The sequence below is a fragment of the Dinoponera quadriceps genome, unplaced genomic scaffold (assembly GCF_001313825.1).
Source record: "Dinoponera quadriceps isolate SergipeBrazil2010 unplaced genomic scaffold, ASM131382v1 scaffold3595, whole genome shotgun sequence".
NCBI lineage: Eukaryota > Metazoa > Arthropoda > Insecta > Hymenoptera > Formicidae > Dinoponera > Dinoponera quadriceps.
The window spans coordinates 256,160-277,541 of record NW_014558075.1 but is presented as its reverse complement, the minus strand read 5'-3'; the positions used below and the strand labels follow the sequence as shown (position 1 = coordinate 277,541).

The 21,382-nt window shown below is 39.9% G+C and overlaps 1 protein-coding gene across 5 annotated transcripts in view; it reads left to right on the top strand.

The window, feature by feature from the left end:
• The window catches only part of LOC106749620 (muscle calcium channel subunit alpha-1), a 104,509-nt gene that overhangs the window by 3,158 nt on the left and 79,969 nt on the right, over positions 1-21,382 (top strand). The window contains exon 2 of one of the 5 annotated variants that reach the window (XM_014629269.1): positions 10,896-11,005. The exons of the other annotated variants lie outside the window; for them this stretch is intronic. The gene's annotated coding sequence lies outside the window, so the exon portion shown is untranslated. The remainder of the gene's footprint in view (positions 1-10,895; positions 11,006-21,382) is intronic. 5 annotated transcript variants of the gene reach the window in all.

Sequence of the window (21,382 nt, the reverse complement as noted above, 5' to 3'; positions counted from 1 at the left end):
CGTATTCTCCCCAAACGCTTGGTTTATGTTGCGTGCAGCTTTTGCAGCACTATTACCAAGTTTGTACTCATATAAGAAAATGACGCGAATGTCGGCAGAATTCATATCGGTAATAAACTCAAAAGAAATAAAAAAGGGAAGACCTTCGAGAAAACCTATTTTGTTGAAATGAGTCTCTGGCAATGGACAATACGAGTATGAATGAGGTTATGCCAAATACAAAAGTATAACGAAAACAGGGAGGAAAACGTCCGCATGTAAAGAGAATGCGACATTTCATACGCACCAACCTAATAGATAATAAATTATAATACATGGCAATATTGCATAATGTCATGACTATAGGCCAATTTTTTCACATTTGTAAATATTTTTCTTTGCGTTTTCATAATTTATATATTTGCATATTTTTTGCTTTTGCATCTTACTTTTCAATATTATGTTTCAAAAGGATAATCTCCCGTTAATAAAATGAATAATAATTACTTCTGCAACAGAGGAGAACAATGATCGACCTTCACTTTACATATTCAATCTTTTAAATTGTAATATTGACTGTCCACACATATTAGAATTGCTAAAACTGAACGTTCCACTGAGAGACCTTTCTCCCTTTTTCTCTCTCTCTCTCTCTCTCTCTCTTTAAGATACTGTCTTCTTTTTCATACTGAACATCTCATCGAATTTTATACGGTTTAAATTCCTATATGGACAGATTATGTTTTAACAGCTAACTTGTTCTCTGATTTGTTCTATTGACTTTTCTCACAGTAATTTCTGACAACGTTTAAATACTTTATTCTGCGTGCCTTTAGTTTTCATTATATTACCATCATTATTTATATATTAATAATTATTTATATATTAATAATTTTGTAAGCCTTTTTTTTCACTACCTATTTATTTTATATTAATATTTAATTATATGTATTAAAGAATACTTCCCGTTAATGAAGATGATGATTATTATTATTATTATTATTATTATTATTATTAAACTGTTATAATAGATAACAGATTATAACAGATGACAAATAGCATCTATCAATTTATAAATTTAATCGCATTTTTCTCTCAGAAGCGGCGACACCGTTTTACTACTGTCACACGCGTTTCCAGGAGAACACTCCGGAGAAATATGTCCGAGTAAAAAATTCCCAAATCTCTCTGTCTTGAGCTCTAAATCACAATCTCGCGGGCGGTTTCATGCCGAAATCTCCGGAGTGCCTTCAACTTTAAATACCGACGGTCGTTTCTCATTTTATGCAAAAGCTATCCGCACCGCGTCGTCCTCGCGCCAAACCGCGCTGGTCCGGCGCAAGGCCTGCATAATAAAGTAAGATCAGGGTAATAAAGCTGTCTGCGACATATTGCGGTGAACTTCAAAGGGAGCAACGCGTTGTTGTTGCGCCGCTTAAGCGCTATTAAAAGGGATAAGGAGCTTTCTATCATTTGAACACAGGCGCGGGCGCGCGCACGCGTCCGCCCGAGTGACCTTGTCGCGCGGCGATCTCCCGACGGAATGCACGCTGGCCGTTGGATTAATAAATTTCATCGAGTCGCGTCCGGCTCGAAAAGAATCCTCTTCCGGAGGTGTAGTCTCCAGACAAATTGGCGAATTTCATTACGTTATCGCTCAGCCATTGCGATACTCGCGATATCTCAATCTTACCAGGCCTGACGGAGCTCCGTCCTTTTCCACTTGGTACTCTTCGGTAGTGACGAATAGTCGTTATTCGAGACAGATAACAATATTCGGGACTTTTCGAAGCACATGTTGAATTTCTCATACTTTGAAGATATATACTTGTGGAATATTCCACGGAAATAATACCGTTATCAGGGCTGACGGAGCTCCGGAGTTTTTTCTACTCTCTCGCCTCTTCAGTAGTGACGGATAGTTGCAGGCGGACGTGCGTTATAAACAGACTCGGGATATTTCGAGGTGCGTATTGAATTGCTCATACTTTAAGAGTATCTGTGTAATGTCCCACGGAGATATGCGAAATAATGTTATCAAGGTACACCGGCGACTGACGGAGCTCCGGATTTTCTTACTCGGCTCCCCAGTAGTGATAGATGTAGGACAAACATACCTTATAAACGGACTCGAGATTTTACGAGCTGCATGTTGAATTCTTCATACTTTAAGAATGTCTCTGTAGTGTCCTATGGAAATATGTGAAATAACGCTATCAGTGTACCGGAGCGGGGGTTAACGGAGCATCGGCTTTTTCTATTTGATTTTCCAGGAATGACGGATAGTTGCAGGCGAACGTTATAAATGGGCTCAGGATTTTTCGAGTTGTGTGTGGAATTCATAATATTTTCGGAATATTTATGTTACGTCTCACGGAAACGTATAAAATAGCACTTTTGGCGTGTACCAAGATCTGGCGGAGCTCCGGCATTTTGTACTCGGCTGTTTAGTAGTAACGGATAATAGCAAGGCGGACATAGCTTATAAACGGGTTTTGTTGAACTATATGTTGAATTTCTTTTATTTCAGAAATTATACATGTAGAATATATATTTCGCAGAGAAATATATGGAATGAGACACTATTAACGCATACCGAGCGGAATTCCGGCTTTTTCTACTTGATTCTTCAATAATGATGGATGGTTTTGCAAATGTAGCTTATGAACGAGGTTTTGTCGAATTATTTTATTGGATTTCTTGTACTTTGGAAATTATAGAATATTTCGCATAGAAATATATAGAATAAGACGTTATCATTATTATTTTTACACGTTAACGTTATTATATGTTAATGTTATCAACGCATATCAAGGGCAGACTTCGGCTTTTTTATCCGATTCTTCAGTAGTGATGGACAGTTGCGGACGGACATACGTTATAAACGGGCTTGAGATTTTTCGAGTTGCATATGGAATTTTTAATGCTTAAAAAATATTTATATTTCGCGAAAACATGAAATAATATATTTTCGATGTACACCAAAGCCTGACGGAGCTCCGGCTTTTTCTACGCGGCTTCCCAGCAGTGGCGGATAGTTGCAGACGGACGTAGCTTATGAACGGGTTTTGCCGAATTACATGTTGAAATTCCCGTACTTTGGAAATTATATACATAAAATATTTCACAGAGAAATATGTGGAATGATACGTTATCAACGTATATCAAGGGCTGACGGAGCTCCGGCTTTTTCTACTCGATTCTTCAGTAATAACGGATAGTTGCAGGACGGGCATATCTTATAAGCGGACTCGGGATTTTTCGAGAGAACTGCACATTGAATTCCTCATACTTTATGACTACCTATGTAATGTCTCACCGAAATACGTGGAATAGCGCTATCAGTACTACCTCGTACCGCAGTCTGACGGAGTTCCGGCTTTTTCGGAGTAACGGATAGTTACAGACGGACATGTTATAAAGAAACTCGGATTTCGTCGAACTGCATCTGAAATTTCTCGTACTTTCGAAGTACCTCTGCACAGTGTTTCATGAAAATATATAAAGTGAAAAGTATCTGCATATAAAAATAATTTTCATATTATGCAGAACACTTATAAAACAATATATCGGCTCCTCTGCACAAATGCAAGCGCGTTCGCAGGATAATATTGGCTTTTGATACAGGAAAAAAAAAGAAGTCAATCGGATTGACACATCTCCAATGATATTTTCACAGTCGGAAGGGATTCACTCGGCCGTCCTTTTTGGCCGGAGCGGCACCGCCGTTCGACTTTCGTCACGGTAAATCACGCCGCGGTCGCGGTTGCGGCAGGTTAATTTGTAGCTCACGATCCTTCCGGGGGCTCTTCGCGTTAATTGAATGGGAGGAAGGAAGGGAGACGCACCGTCCCTTTGCCAATTGCTCGCGATCGGCGCGAGCTGGCCGATAGATACGGTATGCGTTTATTTCGCGCTCTAATGATACATTTACATGGCTCGCAACGCCACCGACACGTGTCGCCGGCAGTGAGGTACGCGCGCTATCAATACATAGTTTGTTCGAACTACTATGTCCGACGCCAGCCAACTTCTTTACATACTCCGCGAGCCTCGCGCGCATACATAACCCACCAGCGCAAACTGCGTTTTGATTCATCGGCTAAACTCCGCCGCCAGTGGCTGCCGCATCCGTTTTCTGATTAGCGATGCGGCACGAAACGGACACAAAAGAGAAAACTCGGTCGTCCTCCTTCACCCTGTCTCTCTCTCTCTCTCTCTCTCTCAGCCGAGGATGAGTTCGTATAATTATTACACATTGCAAAATCAGCGACGACGTTAGCGAACGTAGCTGCGAATTTCTTGGCACGCGGACTTCGCAATTTTGAACTTAATCGCCATCGAATGGCCGAAACACGGATCAGCTTAGCTTAGCAAATTCCCAGCAATTGTATTATTTCGCCCGAGCCCGAGTTCTCGGGGCAAACCCGGGGACTCGCTTCCGGTTGTGAAAAACTTATGGAATAACGCGCTGGACTTAATGATCGAGTGACCTCTCTTCGATCTCCCGATTACTCGGCCATCCAGGTCCTCTTCGTCGAAGTGGACGATATCGAAGCTGTCTCGTCCGGTTATTTAGTACGAAGATTTTAGCGAAGACCGTTCGTACACTATGTATCCACATATCTAAATCTACTGGGCAGGCAGCCTAATAACCGAGCGAGCCAAAATATATCGATAGTCTGGTAACTAGGTACGCGCCTGTTTAGTTGCGATCGTCGAGTAAATTTAGCTTCGAGGTCAATCAACTGAGTCGTTTCGCGGATCGAGATTGGATCGCGATCTGTCAACGGTAATATTTAATTAATTCAGTTGGCAATCTCTTGACCTGCCCGACCTTACACATTATTTTTAAAGAACATTCTCGGCGAGAGAATTATACGTCATGCGTCGTGAAATTTTAGAAAATTGGGAGAGAGAGAGAGAGAAAAAGAGGCAGAAACGAGTTGTGTGAAATTTGAAGCGAATTAATTTCCTTTTCTCCCTTTACTGAAAGAAAAATATTGATTGATACATATGCCTCCAAAATGTTTGATTACTGCAAGCAAAAATTTTCGTTCCGTATTCCGTATACTATAGTTCTCTACGCAGTGAAAATTTTTGTGTTAAACTTAATACATTTCACATGTCCCAAACAAGTCCATATAAATTTTTATGTTAATTTAACACAAGGTGAATGAAAATAGAAAAGTAACAGAAATATTGTGTTATTAAAATTAACACAAAAGTGATATGCATAATATGTTAATTGATACTGAAATATAAAATATATTATTTTAATAGTTATATATGTTGAATATCGATTCAATACTAAATATATTGAGATAACATAAGCGCAATATGTTAAATTAGCACGCAGGTATGTTAAAAGTTTAACACAAAAATGCTAACAAAGAACGATTTTGACTATAAATGCAAAATATTTCTTACCGTGCACATACATTATGTTCAATACATACAGCATATATAATACACGGAACTGCAGTACAATATACGGAGCTAAATTTTTTGGTTACAGTAATTTCAAACATTTCGTAGACATATAGCAAACAAATTTTGATATTTTTTACCAAATCGTTTTTTCAACGTAACTAATGTGGATAATGTTGCGCTTATTCGCGAACATGAGTTCGCATGTAATCATCATTGTATAATTAGATTGTAATAAATTATTACCCGGGTCGCGTTATAACAGACAGAAAATGGTCCGTGTCGCAGTCGAACGGAGGCGAGATCTGTTGACCTCGGGAATCGCGAACTGCACATACGGCGCGCGGCGCCAGGCGAAGTGCGCGTTATGCATGTAGATCGCATCGCGAGCGCGTCCTCCCATGCATAACATTGTTACAGCGAAATCATTTCCGCGATTTTTACGTCTCTCTGTATCAGGCACTTTCAAGCGCGGAACGAGATCACGCGTCGCTCGAACGAATCGTGCGAATGATCAACACTGGAACGTCGTTGATAGAGAAGAATAGGGAGAGAGAGAGAGAGGGGGAAAGAGAGATATAGAGAAAGATGCAAGTTTTCGAGTGAGTCGACAGGAAGGTTCGTCATTAAAATTTGACCGCGACAAAATGGAGGGACGCCGGCATATTTTAAGACGCTTAACGTCCGAAACGAAAACACGCATGCAAGAAAGAAATGAGAAACAGAGAGAGAGAGAGAGAAGCGTTTATTGTTATCTTAAAGTAAGCCCTCTAAGGACGAGAAAAGTAATCGTCTACAAATTAACTTGCGAAGTTAAAGATGCAAAGGTACAAAATAAATTGCAAGATAATATATGAAGGTACGAAAGTAAGAAAGAAGTGGGGTAAATAAGATTAAGTAGCGACACAAATTTTATTAGATGTTCCGGTTAGTTTTGAAGGCTCACTGTAGATGGCTATAGTTACAAATCTATTAAAGACATTTTGAAAGTTGGTACGTCATTTCAAAGCTTGGACATTTCTACAAATCATTTGACACAGATCCTGTTCGTAAACATAACCATACTGTTGTAGTGCGATTGAAAATGGAACACGATAAAGAGCATTTTCGTCATCTATTAGTTTATTGCTTTAATTCGAAGAAAACGGTTGCCGAAGCTCACCGATTTATCTCAGAAACTTATTTTGAGTCTGTTCCATCAGTTAAAATGTGTGAGTACTGGTATCAACGATTTAAAAGTGGTGATTTCGATTTGAAAGGCGAAGAACGTTCAGGTCAACCGAAAAAGTTCGAAGATGTCGAATTACAGGCATTGTTGGATGAAAACTCAGCTCAAACGCTTCAAGAATTAGCTAAACTACTAAATGTTGGTAAATTAACCGTTTCTGATCGTTTACATACATTGCGAAAAATTCAAAAAGAAAACAGATGGGTTCCACGCGAATTGTCTGAATTGATTACTCAAAATCGTTTAATCATTTGTACTTCATTGCATTCTCGTCACAAAAAGAAGCAGTTTTTGTATCAAATTGTAACAGGCGATGAAAAATGGATATACTATAAGAATTCTAAGCATAAAAAAACGTGGGTAAATTCAGGCCAACCGTCGACATTGACTCCAAAACACAATCCATGGAAGTAAGGTTTCGTTGTGCATTTGGTGGGACATGAAAGGTGCCGTGTTTAATGAGCTCCTAAAACCGATCACTGCTGGGCGTTATCAACAACAATTAATCGATTTGAATCGTGCTTTGAACCAAAAACGTTCAACAACAGCTCAAAGAAAAGTGATTTTGTTGCATGACAATGCTCGACTACACGTTATAAAAGCAGTTAAAGATACGTTATCGGCATTTCAATGGGAAGCCTTACCACATGCCGCGCATTCACCAGACTGTGCTCCTTCAGATTATTACTTATTTCGATCGATGCAGCACTTGCTGACCAGCACTTCAAGATATATAATGAAATACAAAAATGGCTCGATGAATGGATTGCTTCGAAAGACGAACATTTCTTTTATCGCAGAATCAACTTATTGCCAGAAAAGTGGAAAAAAGTTGTAGCTAGCAGTGGAAAATATAATGTAACATCTCTCTAAAATAAACGTGTTTTTCTTGCAAAAAAACCCTTCAAAACTAACTGGAACACAATTACGTAATACAATTAAAATTAATTAAATAGAAATCAAAAGAAAGAAATAAATTGATAAAGAAGATAGAAATGAGGAGCAAATGCTAAATACACAGCAGCTTCATAGAGCAAGAATATGCAACGAAGAAAGTCCAATAGTATATGTAATAATAAATAATGATAAATAACAATAAGACCATAAGTATAATATTAGTCAAGTATTTGTGGAGACAAGGAAGAGAGAGAGAAGGAGAGGGGGAGGAGGGAAGAAAGGATCCTTCTGGTCGTTCTGTCCTTTCGCGCGACAATGATATCAATATTTCGTTATGTAAAAAGCGCAGATTTAACGCTTGCGCGAAAACACGTTGTGTAAATGCGTTCGCGTGGCAACGCGGCCAAGCTGGTAGGAGCTTTTTAAAGAATAATGGAAATTTATCGTCGCGGCTGACACCGGGAATCGCTAAAAAAGCGCTAACGTAACGGCGAATGAGCGTCTGCTTCTGGTAAAAAGTCGCGATATTTTCACACGGGCCGCGTATGTAGTAAGTTGGACACGCGATGATAGAATTTCACAAGCGCTCTTGTCGCCCGGCTGCTGCAACGCGCGAGTCGACGCTCTACGGGCACATGTAGGTACCGTAAAGATAACAGTTTTCCGATAATCAACGGATTTCAATCGGCGATGGTACGAGAACGTTTGGTAGAAATAATATTGTCGACTAATTTTGCAAATTGTCGTTATCGCCGAATCAATTACATCTCGAGATGTGCTCGGTGTTATTCTCGTACTGCGAGAGTTCACAGGAAGAGAAGCGATCAGTCTTGCTCCGTTTTTGTTGACTTCGTAATAGGCGGGGGGCATCATTAGACCTTAATTAAGCGAATCTGATGCCGTTCAGCGGGAAAATAGCGCGGGAGATTAACGACGCCGGTTGCAACGGATTCGCGGCGGCGGGGAACGTGTTTAAAGAAGCGTTTTCCCATCGACGGTAACCGATATCGTCGCATTAAGCTCCATTTCACCGTGATTTAAGAAAGAGCGACAGAACGAGAAGGCGAAGGGTGGATAGAGGAGGCAAGGTTAATCAAGAATCTCTATAACAGTTCGGCTAACTACGGAATTAACCGTAGTGTTTTTCTAGCCGCCGGTATTTCTAACTTCGTGTCCGAGCAGCGAAGAGTCTCTCTCTCTTACTCTCGAGGGAAAATACTCATGCGGATGCGACGTTTAACATAATTCCCGAGAGCGAAAGCTTGATCCGCGATCTTACGGTATAATTACCGACTCCTTCGAATGTGCCGTATGTAAGAGTGGCGTGACCGAGGCTCGTCCCGGAAATTCCGGGGCCTCAATTAAATTCATAATACAGAGATTACAAATGTTTGTCAGTTGAGCGCCTCTTGCCGAAACGCTCGTCTTTAGTTAGTTCATCCTAGCACCGTGATCTCGGAGGTAAAGCGTCCGTGGCGGGATATGCGCTCCGTCAAGCGCGACATCGAAGCGTTTCTTCGAAGTATACGGATATCTTCCGAAAACCTCAAGCGCACAGTTTTAGTTGGGAGATTTCTTTTCTTCACTGGAACTCTTCACTGTCTATCTTTTTCCTGTTCCTTTTCGCTGAACAATTTATTATTCTCTCTTCGTTCCTGCGTTTCGACACCGCTCGCCAGAATTTTCACGCAAGTTGTAATTACCCGGTCTTTTAAGTACTTAATTCTCTTTTAATGTTAAAACGATGATCATTGAGATTTTTGCGAGGAAACATCGACTTCGGATCTCTTCGAGGCACCAACTATTCCAATTGAAGCCGAAGATTCTGGAAAATTGAGAGTGGAGTACCTAATTTTACGAAACGATAAAAATGGAGACTATATGTCGAAAGAGGAAAGGAGAGAGAGAGAGAGGGGGGAGGAGAATTTATAGGGGTGTTTGAGTCACGCTCACACATTTCCGCTATTTTCGCTGCCACTTTCCGAAACGAGTTCAATGCCAGCCAAATTTCGATGCGGACTGTCGAGGTCTCTCGATTACGAACGCTGCTCTTGTCTTTCACCTGCGGTAGCCGGCGCGAGCAAACTAATCGAATAGGAAATACTATTTCCTTTTCTGTCAGCACGATCTGCCGTCTCGAAGTGGCCCGACATTCTGCCTCGGAGAGATACCGATCGACTTTTGGCGGAAGGAAGCTCTCTCGTGGCATTGAAGAAGCGGCTCCATTTCGGGGAATCGCCAGTGGGCGATGATGGAATCCGACGGAAGAGCGTAGAGTGACTAATTTTGTAGAAGCCCGAGGAGATAGAAGCAGCTCGAAATAAGGAAGTTTCTGCCGCTTTAACCGGAATGCAGTTTTAAACTGCGCGTCGATCGCGGAATTTTTATTTCGCGGAGACTTCGGAAATTTCATTAAGAAAAGTCCAGCGCAATTAACACAAACCGTTCGTGCGCGAGGAAAGCGGCAGCGTTTTGCAATTACGATCTGAGACGACATGTTCGAAGCGCAACATGGAATTCAAAAATGAAGCTTCTCTGCAGCTGCAGCTATTGGTTTTGGCGTGTTTCACACGCGGTTATGCATAGAAAAAAAATGTTGCTAGAATAGCAAATTGTTTGTTAATATAGTGACAACAAAAGAAATTTCTTTGGGTAGCAGAAAGATTTGTTAAGAGTATTAATTGCTATTTGCTGTATACATGGATAGCGAAATAACTTGGCTATGCCGACTAAATTTTATTGCTGTCGCAACGATGTTTTGCTACAACAGCAAAATTATTTTTTCCCCGCAACAATTTGAACCCTTTTTCTCTGTGTAGTGTGTCTCATCATCCACCGGATGATAGATCCTTGTCTGCTCCGTTTCATTTATCGCGGCGGATGACACGAATTATAGCGACAGATCGAATGGGGAACTAAAAATTTCGATCGTCTCTCTTCGTGCTTTCATGCGCTGAAACATCAAAAATCAAATCACACGCCGATCGGGTTAGAGAAATTTCAGAGATAACTTACAAGTCACGCGGAAGTTGAGAAGCGGTCGAAAGGCCAAGGCGAAACTTCATTAGGAGATGTGCGTGCACAGGCGCTCCTGGTGCGCCAATTGACCTTTGTCGAAGCCACATCTCGGCCAAACGATGTGACGAAATTTCGTTGCTTGACACTTGAAGGGACTTTACGTGCGAAGTAGGTCGACGCTTCGCGCGAGAGGGTTGACAACCACTGTCAGGGCCGCGACTGCTGAAACATGAAGCTGCGCCTTTCTCTCTCTCTCTCTTTCTCTCTCGCGCGCGGAATTACTTTTACTCTCGATATCCTTTTCTGTGTTCTCTTTAAATGTTGTTTTGACGTGGATTAACAGCTTCGGACATGCTTTTCGCGGGAGCAACTTGATCATCCGCACGAAGGTCCGAGGAGAAAACGCAGCCGGTGACATCAAAGAGTACGAGAGATGAAGTTAACAGTTGCGAGGTACGTTACTCGTGAAGAACGTGTGGGAATTATTATCGTTTATTTGAAAATTATTGCCATTGGGAAGGGGGCGGGGTGGGGCCCTCTGACACTTCGTTTCAAACGTGTTCGTGTATAAATACAAGCGAAATAAAAATATCCGGACAATAGTATGTTTAAAGCCGCATCGGTGCTGCGGGGCGAGGCCGTGATAAAAGCGAATTATATATTGCCGGACAGTAAAATCGATGAGTGAAAAAATGAAGAGAGCGTCAAACGATCCTCGTGGCGGATCGATGTGCGGAAAGCGGCCGTTTGACGGGGACTAATATTTCAAAAAGTTGCAAAGTTCGTTCGAATGTTTCCTAAAGCGATCATTATTCGGAGTTGCCTCGATCGATAAGCGGAGGTGGCACAGGCACAAAGCACCGGCGGCGTCGGTAGTTTGAGCTGGGCTCAAATGGCACGATGGATAAATGAGAATACGGATAATGGGAAAATGAGACAGAAAAGACACTCGAGTCGCGCCGATGAAGGAAGAGGAGGCTGTCTAGCGGGCAAGTCTGTGAGCTGCTATTCCGATAATGCGCGTCGCCTCTGAACTTCCGGTCCTTCTCCTTCCTTCGAGGTGACAACGAGAATCGATTGTCTTCGTACGGGCGAGAAGAAAAAGAAAAAAAAGGAACATTGTGCATAGCATCCCGATGAAAGTGGGAACCGCGAGAGAAGTGAAATTCTTCCAAGGGGTTGAGAGAGGTGGTGTACTTCACCAAAAATGCGAGGCATCTTTCGGGGATTCTCCTCCGATCGAGCTTGGCAACATTTGCGGATCGCGCAAAGATTCGATGCGACACATTACTCCGAGGCGTAAAATATGATGACTGTGATTACTACGCAATGTAATTACTATAAAATCATCACAGGAATAATCGCTTTGTATCGGAAACAAGGTAAACAATGCACCAAGTATCGGAAATACGCGAACGACTCGATTGCAAAACGCTCCGCATAGAAATTTTCCCAGATTTTCCTTTGTACAGCATAGATTCCGATTATATAAAATTCCGATATAGATTAAATAGGCAAAATTACTATAAGATTGGTTATCCTGCTATCGTACTATTTGGAAGTTCCATTATTATCTCAAATATGGAATAAAGCCTCTTTCCCGCGATATTGATTAGCTGCGTGACTATTATCACCAGAGTCGAATGACAGTTTGACCGAATATCAGATCAGGAGGTTAATAAACAGGGTTACATTTTTGCTTAATATGCTTAATAGCGCATATTGCGAGTATATATGTGTGCACTAAAAAAAGTACTTAAAAATGTATTTGTGGGATATAAGATTTATTTCACATAAGAGAAATGCAGTTATACGTCTTTTATGAATTTCACAGAAGTAATCCTTATTGTAATGTCCATAATAATAAAATGTCCACATAAATCTTATGTCCCACAAATAAATTTTTAAGTACTTTTTTCAGTACATTTGTAGAATGTAAATACTTAGAGAGTTTCGTATATTTTATTCAATTCTAGTATAGTATAGTATAGTAAAATGGAAGCCAGAACAAATTTATAAGAAAACGCTGGAGGTGACTAAATAGGAACTGTTTATATTTCTTACTTCGAATCGTATGCCTGAAACATTACACTTCTGCACAGAGAAAAAAGTTTCTTTGGATTTGGTATTATGTGTTTGTTTCACTTGGGTTTGTTTAATATAAACATGATATCAAATATCATTTTGTTCGAATGAAAATGTTATCGTTTCACTAGAATAAACCACGTTATTTGATAGGAAAAATAATATTATTATGGAGGAAATAATATTTGATTTTCAATAGAAGAAAAATGTATTTCATCATATATGAAATATGGTTCTACTAATATAAAAGTTCCACTGATATAAAAAGAAGTTACTTAATATTTTTCTAACATACTGTTGCTTCCTTCAAATAATTTATTACTGACTACCATTGTAATATTTAGATGAAAATATAAAGCTTGATCTACAATGTGCTCTTTGTGTCTTTGTGTTTTTGCTCTCTATCTCTTTTCCATAAGTAAATAGAAGTTTTTACCGGAGAAAGATAGAGAGCAAGAAACAAGACACAAAGAGCATATTATAGACTAAGCTTAAAAGAAATATTTTAACGCAAAGATATATTTATCTCGTTTGAGAAACCAAACAATCCTACGTGTTGGATCAAATATTCGTTTGTTTGCTCCATTCAAAAAGACAAATATATTCCTATTAAAGAAATATGATCAAATCCAAAGAAATCTCTTTCTCTGTCTAGGCATAACCTGCGGTATATTTCCTAATTAAGATCCACACTTGTTTTAGGAAAATCAGACTAGACCCCAATTAAATCCCAAGAAATTTCCTATTATTATTATTATTGTTATTAATTTCTATAGCATTATTATTAATTTCTTGTTTTCTTTTCCTGCTCCCGCGGCGACTTGGAAAATTCCAGGGCTACAGATCGTCGTATGTCCAGAACAACCGGGAGGAACGGAAAAGGGAAGGAAAAACGAAAGGGGCAGCATGACGTTAACGCGGAGTCGCGAATGGAGCCGGCATTTTTCCGATTCCGTCGCTACGCGATTAAAACGACGTTACGGTCCGCCGAAATAATTGGCCCGCGCCGAGCAACCGTGAGCGCGCGTGTGCATGCGTGCATGATGCATTATATTTACGCGGAGTGCGGTTCGATCCGGGCTAACATTATGCGAGAGCCGGGGCTGCCAAAATGCAGTTACGTCTTCTACAAAGTGCAACGGCAAATATATCGGATCTCGAGCGGGCGAGTGCACTCGGGCCAGAAGCATATAGAATGCACTTTGCGCTCGACTTAGTCGGCCGAAACGCCGAGTCGTGATCGGCCGGAACGACCGCGAAACTGTGCCCCGACGACGATTTCGCTGCGGTTTCTCCGACTGTAAACACGACTAAGCAAATTCGTGCGCGCGCGCTACCTTCCGCTTCGGCGAGCGCACGAGCTTCCGCTCTCCTTCGTGGTTGCCCCGCGAGGAATCCGCCGTGGTGAGCCGAGGGTGCGCGATAGCGAATTATTCGCGCTTAAACGTGCTGCAGCCATCGTGCCAAATTACAGCAGGTCGTCACACGTTCCCCAGTAAATGTTAGGGAAAAACTAGTCACTAGAGGCAGAAATTGGACAGTTTTTACTGGCTTGAATTAATTGGACCAGTAACTGTTCAGAAACTGTCCAAAAAATACTGTATATTATAAACTATTCCAAGAAAATAATAAGTTAATACTGGACAGTTTTAGTTTCCAGCGAAAACTTGGAAAATTATGACTAATGTTTCTCGGCCAGAAACTCGGCAAAATAATAAATAAATGAAAAAGTAAACAAATGAAATGTTTAGTCTTATTAGGAACTGGCTAGTTTTACCATTCAGTTATCGTCGAAGCAAAAGTCTTCCACTTGATTTTGCCGGTGAAACTGATTAGAAACTAGCTAGTTAGAGAATTACTGGCAAGTTATCGGCTAGAAACTGGTTCAATTTCTACTTGGGTTTTCGCGTGCGGCAACGACAGAGGCCAGTGATCTTCTTTCTAACCCCGTGATTTCCCCTTGAGTGCGAAATCACCGTCGAAAAGTCGATCGCCCGCCTGTACAGACTCGCATCGCCGCTGAATTTTTTATCGTTTTCCGAAATTATTCCGTTTCCGCGGGGAAAAAAGCAGCGAAGCATATCAGTTTATCGTGCGTACGTTTTCATCAATTTTTATACGAGTGCTCTCAAATTAGATCCGGGTTCTCGAATAGGTCCTTCGCTCCTTCGCTCCAATAGATCGGTCGAATGAATCGATCAAACGCGAAACGACGAAACGAAATTACGTTAAACTGATGTGATTAAGCGTGCGAAAATAAATACGACCGGAATAACCCGGAGAGGAAAATGTTTGGTATTTGTAACGATATAATAACAATCATCATAGTGGAAAAATTATTGTCGGGAAAATCAATTTCCCAGTAAATGACAATACAGTGTTACCGATAATAACCTTACATGCATATTATTGCTACTGTTTTTATGGTTAGAACCATGAAAAGGCTACAGTTGGCACCGAAAATAATTATTAATTAATAATTAATTTGAACGAACGACTATTGGCCCTTCGATTCTCCTTCCACTCCGGGAATTTCCATTCCGACATTGCGACGCAACGACTTTTTTAATGAGCTCTCTTAAAAAAGTAAAAGCATAATATCACGGAATTAGTGTTAAATTGTACAACTGAATCAGAGGAAACACGAACGCGAATAATCCTCTCTCGAGTTACGGAACAACACCTACGTGAACAACGGCGGGAATTCATTAATTCGAGTTGACTTATGATGAAATGAAAAATCCCGGCGTTGCGCTCCGATCGATCGTAGTTTTGCGGCTTTCGTTCATAATCGTCCGCGTGCTCAATGGCCCGTATGCGTCGTCACGTGCGTCTCTTGCAGGAAGGAAAACGCCCATTTCCCGCGGAGTATCGCGGACTAGATCGTCCCAAATGATCTCGACTTCGTGACCCAGAGTTCGAACTATTTTTAGACGCCTCCCACTCTGTTTTGTACGTGCACATAGGCGATCCCTCTTTGCCATCGGCATCCTGTTATTTCACCCGTTCACGGCGAGCACTGTCGCCTTTTTATGGATATTTTTCTAAGAGGAAAGCATCGTGTTGGATCTTTTTATTAATCCTCTCAGACCGGAGGCTCTATATTTATTTTGCGAAAAAGGAAGAAAAAACAATCCCTAATGAATCATCTATTAAAGGATTTTTTTCTCTCAACCTCTCGATACTGCACGCAATTTTTCAGATCCGGAATATTATCGACTCCGCGGAACGGAACATGGCCGCCCACGAGAGATGCACAAATCTTGCGCAACATTTATATTATATTAATATGATCATGAAAACATGAAACTTCCGCTCTCTTTCCTCATTTACTATCCCGCTCGAAATCGCCATATAAAATCCGACGCTGCTGTGCGTTTAGACAGTCGAGAGCGTTGCTCATGAACGGCATATTTACCGAACAAGAACGTATCGCCCGAATAAGAGCAAGTACAGCCCCCACAGTCGGATGTTTGCGAATTAAGAAGACGTTTTTCCGGCGATTCTTCAGTCGGCGAAAGAAATTCCCAGCGCAACTCCCTCTCGGGGAGAGATGATCGCGCTTTACAAAGTGCTCGGCTATTTATGTATACATGTGTCAACGTGACATATTATCGCCTCGGATAAACGTCATCGACAAACGGAGATCCTTGAATGAGTTTTCCGATAAAGCGAGAGACGAGGAGGGAATATGTACGCACTTACGTTACACCGTCGTAATGCGAATAATACATAACTCCGCGATCCTGCCGTGCGGCCGCGGCAGCCGACGATATCGCCGTCGGTGCGCGATCCCGCCGCAGTTTATTTATAATACATCATTATATCGCGCGCGTCTTTTTCTTTTTTTTTTTACATTATTTATCTAAATAAAATGCAAATGTCACTGTGTTCCTCGTCGACGCGCCTCGCTTGACAGGAAAATAAAATTCAAGGGAAAAATTAGCGGGGCGTCTTTTTTTATTATAGGTCACTACCGCACTGCGCTATTATTATTTTATTGTTATTATTATTATTAGTATTATTATTATTATTATACCAAACCGCGTTTACCGCGCGCGGGCGTGCGATTATGCCCTTTCATCGCTGAAAATTATTCGGGACGCGTTACACAGTACGTACTTATTTTCGTGTTCAACACATTTATAAATTTTCGCCCTCGTCCACGCCTTAATTAGTTGAGGACAGAGGAATTTATTCCTGCATTCGTAGAAAAATATCTGGTATATTTGCACCTACAATATCATGACTATACACTATAGTGAAAGAATTATAGTTAGGAAAATCATTTTTCTAACAAGTTTAGTGATGATGAAAAGGTCACTAAATAATTTTATTGAGAATCACCATTTCTTCTCTCAGCGTGAGCGAACTGTCAGTTCTTTCTAGCCGATTCTTTATATAAAATTAATAAATGAATAAAAAGTGAATAAATATATACCAATAAATTGAGAAAAAAAAAGTTTGGTATTTGCAGCTATAGTCATATAAATGAACAAATTGCAGTCGGAATAATTTGTTTAGCAAGTGTTACCATATAATAAACAATTTTATGTTAAATTTAATACATTTCACATGTTCCAGATTTAAATTTTTGTGTTGGTTTAATGCTAGGTGAATATGTCAAGAAATAATACGAATATAAAAAATTAGCACAAAGTGTAACACTTTCACACTATATGTTAGCAAATTTTATGTAAAAATAACATATTTATAATGTTAATGTAGCTAAGAAAAAATGTTATTTTTTAAATTTTTCTTTTTCGGTTACACAGATATGCTTCGCGCGCGTGTTACTAGTATCCTGCTTCCCGCGATTTAGCAGTTCTGTTGCTAAGTTAAGACACGTGACATGTTACCGTTGTCTGCAGAAGGCATAATTCTTATTATTTCATATAATAACGCCGGTCTCTTTCTTACTACTCGTGCACTTTACTTTATAACCTTATCTCACATTTCACATACGTAGCACGATCTGACGTAATAATGTCGCTTTTGGCAGCAAACAGAGAATAGAAGATAACGACATCTCTATGTGACACTTAACATATAAAACATGTTAATTTAACAGATAGCAACTATTTTATCGAGGAAAGATAACTTCAAAACTATATAATTTTTAGGCTAAACTTATGTGCAAATTGTGTTATTTCAACACAAAAGAACGTTGCATAACACAAAACTTTCAATTAATACAATCACATTATGTTACATTAATACACGGTTATGATGGGAATTCAACACGAAAGGATCGATTTTAAGACAAGAACAAAATGTTTCTTACTGTGTATAGTGTCAGTGATAATAAGAAATTAGCATATTGCTACTATCAATTTTGTGGTTAAAACCAGGAGAAGGATTATAGTTCAATTCGAAGGAAACTACCATTTCTATCAATGTGCGTTTTTCTCAGCGTTTAATTGAAATCCGTCACGTCCGAGTGAGGCTTTGTAAAATCATCGTCGATGAAATCGCCACGGATTCGTAGTGTAAAATTGCGTCGCTGCGAGCGCACGCATGCATGCACGTACGCGCGAGCGAGCGAAACGTGGGATTAAATATTAGGTCTGTAACTTGAAACCTGCCTTTTTTTGCAAAAATTAAGCCTTTATTTAAGAAACAAATGAAAAAAATACATCAACTAAAGCATTGGCCATCGTTAGATATGACTTTTCCCATCTTTCTGGCAATAAGCGGATCCCACGGCGAAAGAACGACTCATCTTTAGAGGCTATCTAGTCAGAGACCTATTTTTCGACGCTTTCATAAGAGTTGAAGTGTTCCTCAGCAAGTGCGTGTGCCATCGACCGAAATAAGTGGTAGTTGGAAGGGTCTGGTGAATAAGCCGCATGGGGTAGCACTTCCCAGCGAAGTACTTTCAATGTTTCCTTGACAGTCTTAGTGACGTGAGGTCGAACGTTGTCATGAAGCAAAATCACTTTATGCTATCTTGTCTCATATTTTGCTCGTTTCTCGCGCAATGTTCAGCTCAAGCGGATTATTTGTTGTTGGTAGAGATCCCTTGACTGTTTGACTAAGTTTTAGTATCTCATAATATACCACACCTTTCTGGTCCCATCAAATATAGAGCATGGCCTTCTTCCTCCTTTGAATATTGCATTTTGGTGTCGATGTCGATGGTTGGCCTAGGTCGCAAATGGTTTTTCGGCGTTTGGGGTTATCGTAATAGATTCACTTTTCATCGCCAGTCACAATTCGATGTAAAAACCCTTTCCTTTTTTGTCTGGCAAGCAGCATTTCGAAGATGGTGTTTCGCCTTTCGATGTCTCTTTCTTTCAGTTCATATGGCACTCATCTTCCTTCCCTGTATGCCTTTCTCATGTCTTTTAAACGCTTGGAAATGGCTGCTTGAGTAACATTCAACGTTTCTGCAAGTTGATTCTGTGTTTGACATGGATCTTCATCCATCAATGCTTGGAGTTCTGTATCTTCGAAGTTTTGCTGGCCTGGGCGTTCTTTATCATTCGTACTAAAATCACCAAGTTTGAATCATCGAAATCATTCATTGCAAGTTGTTTCCAATAGAGCGAGTCCCCTATAAGCTTCAACAAGCACTCGATGAGATTCAGCAGCAGTTTTCTTCAAATTGAGACTGGTGTTACGTACTGGATACCTCGGGAACAACGAATTCCTTTTTTTTTATATGATTGGGAAGCAAACGGAATTTGGGCAAGCGCTATTGTAAAAAGGACAAGTTACGATGGCTCGCCGTTAAACGCGCCATGCGTTTCCCAACGCGTCTATCATCTTTTTTGCCTTCATGTAAGGCACGTTTTGTGTGTCAAAGCTACAACTATTTATCGCTACAGGGCGGGTTTTAAGTTATGATAAGACCTAATATAAATCAAGTCACTAAATCGTCGCACGTACGTGCGTTCGAATGTTGTTGATTACGATTACGATTGCGACATCAGAGCCGCGAAAATCGATTGTTGTGCGAGGGAGTGATGAATTATACATCGCTGTACGAGAGAGAGAGAGAGAGAGAGAGAGAGAGATAAGAGAGCAGTTCGACGATCTTGACGAATACCTGAACACGAAGTCTAGGGATAAAAATATCCTCGGGAGTGCCTCTTCGACAGAACTTCCAAACGCGATGCACCGATAGAGCGACGGAGTAAGCAATTACACACACACACACACACATACATGCATGCACGCACGCACGCACATACACACATACACACACACATACACATACACTCCAAACGATACTCGACCGCGATTGACAGCGTCTCGTTAAAGCGATTTCATCGGGGCGTATTATTCGCGGACGCAAAGACGATCGATCGGCAGTAGGTCGGTCGCCGGTTCGGACGACAGTGTCCATAGAATTTTTTTGCCACGGTTCGAAAATTCTTCGGAATGTACGAGCTGCGCTTTACTCTCGATAAAATAGCCCTTCTCCTTCCCTTTGACTCACTTATCATTATGAAAGCTCGTTAGTCCGTGGAAAAATAATTCTGTAAATTATTAAGACCCGGCTGGTTCTTCCATTTTCGTCGAGTGAACGGCACGACAAATCTCTCGTCGCAAAGTGTAAATAAAATAACAGCGTAACGTGATGAGATACCGCGGCGAAATATAATTCTGTCGTATTATAAAACAGAGATCAGTCGAAACAACTCCGAACAAGTTGAACGGGCTCAATTTTATAGTTGATTATGGAGAACTCAAACTACTTCGGATTTTTCGGATAAATTTTTCGATGTTTTTTAATCGTTATTTTGCATAAAAACGAGCTCAAAATTTGGCTCAATCATTGGAGCGATAAAAAGCGCGCTCAAAATAATATCAGTTATTATATAATAAATCTCACTAAAATAAAAGAAAGTCCATTAATTAATTTTATTGAAAGTAACAATTTTTTCCCTCAGCGAGGGCAAACTATTATTTCTTTCGTGTCGATTTATTTTTCTCTTCTTTCGATTTTTTTTATGGAATAAATAAATAAATAAAATAAATAAATGCACCAGTAATACACTAAAAAAAATTTATATCTGTAACTACAATTGTATAAGTGAAAGAATTATATTTAGGAGAATAATTTTTCTAATAAGTATTACTATAGTGTCAACGATAATAATCTTACGTGCATATTGTTACTGCCATTTTTCGGGTTAAAACGAGAAGAAGATATAGTTGACTCTGAAAATAACTATAATTTTAGTTGGCATTCCGTCAAAATATATTCTAACACAATAAAAATTTGTGTATAATAACGGTGCACTGAAATTTCGTATTGCTTTAACATGGGAAATGTATTAAAAAGTATACAAATATAATGTTAATGAACACATTCATCTTGTTAACATATTTTGAAATCGGAAAGCCACCGATAAGGCTCACGCGACGCTTAATATCTTAAAGATACTAATACTACAGAGACATTATATAAAAATTTTAAAATTATCGACCATTCTGTTTTGAAAATACAATCTTAGGAAATTTACAATTCATAATAATATCCGCGATATATGTACGTATACACATATTTAAATATTTACATACCACTTTCTATTTATGTATTTATTAGCTCGACTAATGTGTAAATAACGCATTAATAAGAAAAATAAAATACAAATAACTCTGTGTTTGTAATATTATGTGTTAATTATTTGTATATTTGTTTTAATTTCGTTCAAAATTAACATTTATTACCTAGGTAGTTAAACAAAGTTACGAGAAAGTATTCTTTTCCGATAAACTTATATAGAGGAACTC